The sequence below is a fragment of the Zophobas morio genome, unplaced genomic scaffold (genome assembly GCF_036711695.1).
Source record: "Zophobas morio isolate AGI-343-1 ecotype UQ-CSIRO unplaced genomic scaffold, CSIRO_AGI_Zmor_V1 ptg000254l, whole genome shotgun sequence".
Taxonomy (NCBI): Eukaryota; Metazoa; Arthropoda; class Insecta; order Coleoptera; family Tenebrionidae; genus Zophobas; species Zophobas morio.
This window is the reverse complement of record NW_026972358.1, coordinates 1-5,812: the sequence shown is the minus strand read 5'-3', so window position 1 is coordinate 5,812 and position 5,812 is coordinate 1.

Here is a 5,812-nt window from a genome sequence, read left to right as displayed (position 1 = left end):
AGAATGTAAAATAACGACCGACTCAATTAAAAATTGATTAAACTCGGCTCTGTGCGAAATCCTATAAATTAATGGGAGTGACGTGTTCAGCCGAACAGACCACACGATAAGAAATTTATGTCGTGCTTTAGTGCAGAACTTATCTGGCGCCCCCTTTTGGAACAACTGTAAGAGTCCGCCCAGTTTAATGCCTTCAGGCCACAAACAAGGCCCTTAATTACAGGAGTGCTGGTTGTTTTCATGTTGACAGGAACACGAACTTTGTCAATAACACGTTTTGCCATCTCGAGGGAGTGTTGTGGCGATATTTTGTTCTATGTATACCGAACAGATACCATTTTCGATATATATATCGAGGAACGAAATTCGTTTAATGTCGACGTGGTTGCTCCTGATGAACATGTAGGCCCGCGGACGTAGGTTTTCTTAAATTGGCAATAATCGTGGTGAAGTCACACGCAAATTTTTTCAATACGCGTGGTGCCCTCTGCACATTTTACAACTTACAAATTTGTCCCGAGATTCATTTTAATACCTTTGTTATTATAATGTAATTTGCGTATTCCGGCAATTTGTTTCAAATGTAATTAACAAACACAAATATACACTCTCCAAGCAAGCCGCTACAAAGCTTCGTCATAAAACCCAATTACGTGTATCGATTAAACGCGATACTCAGTACGAAATACAATAAAAATTATTAAACTTCGGAAGCGCTCGCTCTACATTTCTGCCGAATCCCTAAAAGTTATTAAAGAAAAAGCAATTTTCTTTTCGTCAGTCAGAAGTCGGAACGCCAATAAGAATTTTTTATGCCATGTCATGTTTATTTTTGTACGAATAAAAAGTTTAAACGGGCGTGTTTTCCTGTGACTTTTTCTCTATTTCGGTGAAACGTGATCGGTTCACCTTTTACTTTGACTAGTAAAACACGTTACGTAATCAAAAAAGTCTAAAAGCTTCATTAGACACTGTAAAGTGTTCTAATCCGATTATTTTTTACTTTCACGCTTTGTTAGCAACATTTCTCACAAATGACGTTTGCTTTCAGTTCGGGACCCAACGCATGTACATTTAACTAGCAATCAAGCGTGATTGATTAATTACGCTATTAATCTAATAATGAATTAAACTTCCTAGTAATTAATGATGTCACAGCATGAATAAAACACAGGGGTTCGAACTATTTGTGGAGATTGAAGGCTTGTTAAGCTGGTGAAATCTGAATACACAATTGCCAGTGTCTGGCAACAACTGACGCACTATTTTACATGGTGAAACAACGAAATTTACACACCCATGTAATAATTATCATTATCGCATTTTCTAAAAGCTCCGTAAGTATAGATCTACTCTACAAGCACCTGAATGAATCAGTAATGAAGCACGACAAAAGAAAACTTAAGAATGACCTCCCGATCATTCATAATGCAGACCTGATAATAGCCAATGTCGACAAAAAGCAACGACATAGACCTTGAACCAGTTACTAACCGTATTCATTTTTAATCAAGGTTCTTGAGGAAGTCGGACCCGCCCTATTATTTATTACTCGTTGTGATTAGATACCGCTGCAAGACGAGAAAACGCAAATTACAACTTTTAAATAACGTTTTTTCTTTCTCCAATTTCATTATGCGCCAATGTTTGAAGCACAATTCGCACCACTTTCCCTTCTAATCGCTGGAATATCGCCCAGTCAAGCAAAACTGTTATCTAGAAAACGAATAAATTAAATAGATAAACGATGTGTTATTTGGTTAAAAACCGTTTTGTATATTTTCAATATTTTTTAAAATAAGTGTAATTATGAGATTCCTTCAATGTTATGTTACCATCTATATCAATTGTCAAATAATTAATTTTTTTGAGGTCTATCCCTTCTCTAATAATAATTATCATTATATAATGGTTTATTTGCAACAATAGAGAAGTCACAACAAGTCAAGTCACGTTAGGTCAAGTCAGGTCAGGTGCATGATACATATAAGTAATAAATTTTATAGCAAATAGTAAGTATACCAAAAAAAATTACGATTACCGTTTTTTTTTTTACTTTTTTCATTAGACTATTATATATTATTAGTTTCCAGTCCCACTGGACAGAAGACTATAACTAGCCCCGCCCACCCACCCTGCCTCTTTTTCAGTGATTGATTTTATCCGATCTGAATCAAATATATGATCTTATACTTCAAAAAACATCAAAAAACAAAAAAATAAAAATTGAAACATCTAAAATTTAAAAATCGAGAAATTGAAAAATCGGATCATTGGAAAATCGTAACATCGAAAAATTGGAAAATCGAAAAGTTAAAAAAACGATGGATAATCGAAAATTTTAAAAATCCCGAAAATTGAAATATGGAAATATAGAGGAACTGAAAACTCGAGAAATCAAAAATTTAGAATTTTAAAAAATGGAAAAATTAAAACATCGAAAAGTTGAAAAATTGAGAAATCGAAATATAAAACAGCCGAAAAATTGAAAAATCCAAAAGTTTAAAAAACGAAAAACTGAAAATCGGGAAATCCACAAGTCGTAAGTTTAAAAAATTTTAAAATTGAAAAATCAAAAATCTCAGAAATCGAAAAATTTAAACATCAAAAACCCGAAAAATCGAAAAATTGAAGAATTGAAGAAGTGAAAACTTTTCGTTTTTTCAATTTTTATATTTGCAATTTGAAATTTTTCAATTATTCGATTTTTTAAGTTTTATAAGTCGACTGATTTTTTAGTTTTTCAGTTTTTCATTTTCTAGATCCTTCAATTTTTCGTTTCATCAATTTTGCTATTAGACATTTTTATATGTTAAAATTTTTCAGTTTTTCAATTTGAGTTTCTCTACTTCTTATTTTTGATTTTTCATTTTTGACTTGTTAGTTTTTCATTTTTCATTGTTCGATTTTTGACATTCTCGATTTTTCAATTTTTCGCTCCATCAATCTAGTTTTTAGTCTTAAATTTTTCAGCTTCTCATTTCTGATTCTACAATTTTGCATTTTTTTATTTTTCAGTTTCTGGATTTTCACTTTTCCGATCTGAAATTTTTTTTCGATTTTTTGATTTTAAAGGTTTCAATTTGTAGACATTTGCGTTTTCGCTTATTTCAATTTTTCGATTTTTAAGTTTCTCTGCTTTTGCATTTTTCGTTTCCCTAATCAAGTTTTCAGTGTTGAATCTTTCAATTGTTCGATTTTTTTAATTTCACGCAATTTTTTTATTTTTCAATTCTTCAGTTTTTAGGTCTTCCATTTTTTTTTGGTTTTCAATTTTTCAATATTTCCATTTTTAACTTCTCTAATTCTTCGATTTTACAATTTTTTCAATTTTTCCATTTTTAAGTTTCTCTGTTTTTAATTTTTCGATTCATCAGTTTTTAGATATCTTTATTTTTCGGTTTTCAGTTGTTCAATATTTGATTTTCCCGAGTTTTTAATTCTTCATTTCTTCAATCTTGTTTTCAATTTAAAATTTTTCAGTTTTTCAATTTTTTGACTTTGCAGTTCTTAATTATTGTTTGATTTTTCAGTTTCTCGATTTTTCAACTTTTCATGTTTTCAATTTTTCGATTTTTACAGATTTTCATGTTTCGTTTTTTTTTCAATTTTCCTTTTTTTTAGTTTTTGTATTTTTCGGTTTTTTTTTAACAAGGTTTAAATATTAAATCTTTCAGTTTTTCTATTTTTTTAAATATTCCAATTCTTCAATTTTTCGAATTTACAGTTTTTCAATTTTTAGTTTCCTTTTTAGTTTTTCAGTCTTTGATTGTACAATTTTGTATTTTTTTTATTTTTCAGTTTTTGGATATTTGCGTCTTTCGCTTTTTTTCAATTTTGCGATTTTTCGTTCCTTCAATCAAGTTTTCAATCTTAAATCATTCAGTTGTTCGATTGTCTTAATTTCGCAATTCGATTCGGTTTTTAGAGTTTCCAGTTTTTCACATTTTCAGTTTTCAATTTGAAGTTTGTAGATTTTTTGTTTTCAATTTTTCATTTTTCGATTTTTCATTCCTTCAATATAGTATCCAATTTGAAATTTTTAATTTTTCAATTTTTCGATTTGTAAATTGCAATTTTTAGGATTTTTCATTTTAAAGTGATCGATTTGTCCATTTTCGATTTCAATTTTTTGAATTGTGGTTTTTCGACTTTTCAGTTTATACATATTTTCTTCTTACGATTTTTAAAATTTTTTTATTGAGTTTCTCGATTTACCGATCTTTTGTTTCTTCAATCAAGTTTTCAAGTTTTTAGTTCTTTCATTTTTTTAATTTCACACTTTGGCAATTTTTTTATTTTTCAATTCTTCGGTTTTTAGATCTTCCTTTTTTTTTCATTTTCAATTTTTCAATTTTTCAATTTTTAACTTCATTATTTCTTCGATTTTACAATTTTTTCAATTTTTCCATTCTTCAATCTTGTTTTCAATTTAAAATTTTTCAGTTTTTCAATTTTTTGACTTTGCAGTTGTCAATTGTTTCATTTTTCAGTTACTCGATTTTTCAGTTACTCGATTTTTCAACTTTTCATGTTTTCAATTTTTAGAGATTTTCATCTTTTGGTTTTTTTTTAATTTTTTTTTTTGAGTTTTTCTTTCTTTCGTTTTTTTTAAACAAGTTTTCAATATTAAATCTTTCAGTTTTTCTATGTTTTTAAATATTCCAATTCTTCAATTTTTCGAATTTACAGTTCTGGAATTTTCAGTTTCCTTTTAAGTTTTTAATAAATCGAAAAATTGAAAAATCAAAAATCTGAGAAACGAAAAATTGAAACATCGAAAACCTGAAAAATCGAAAATCTGAGAAATCGAAAAATTGAAATATCGAAAACCTGAAAAATCGAAAAATTGAAGAATTGAAGAAGTGAAAAATCGAAATTTTGGGAAGAAATGGGAAAATAAAAAAAGAAATTACTTCAGAAATCGAAAAACTGAAAATTTAAAAATGTTAAAATTTTAAAAATTCAAAAATCGAAATACAGTATAACCTCGATAATCCGAATTAATTTGGGAAAGGTGTGCTCGGAATAGCGATTTGTTCGGATCAGCGAATTTCCCAAAAAGCTGAAAGGGAATTGAATAACATCAACTTCGAAATTTCGAAAAGATACATTCGAAAAAAATATTACTTCGTGACCATAACCATGCTATATTTTTGGAATCAATACGTCGGGATCTATATCTCTGAACTCAATCAGAATTTTTAGATGACTTTTTCTCAAAAATGAAATTTCCCATTATGTATTCGTATTACCTCCCTTATGCAAATTTCGACCCATTCTCGACGATTTTCGAAATTTAACTAAATAGTTCCATGTGGATTTTGGGTCGCAGAAGTCACTTCTGGCTTCATTTCTTCGATAACTTAAACCGTTTTTCCAGAATCGTCAATTGAAATATCGTAATTTTTAAAAATTAAAAAAAAATTTAATTTCACACCGAATTTTCCGAAAATATTGTTCCGTTACTATAAACATGCTATATCTTTGGAATCAGCACGTCGGGATATATCTCTGAATTTTTTCAGAATTTTTAGACGACTTTTTCAAAAATGAAATTTTACACAATGGTAGTACTTGCCAAATAACCTAGCCTCTAAGAAAATAAAAGGCGGGTGGGCCAGGCTAGTATTTGCCCAAATAAGACTCATTTTGACAAATGACCTACTCTTTTAAGAAAAGGTACTAGCCCCACCCACCCACCCCTTGCTTTCTTAGAAGAGTAAGTCATCTGCCAAAATCAATCTTATCTTGGCAAGTATGACGCTGATTTTTGCAAATGACATATTCTCTAGGAAAATAAGGGTGGGTG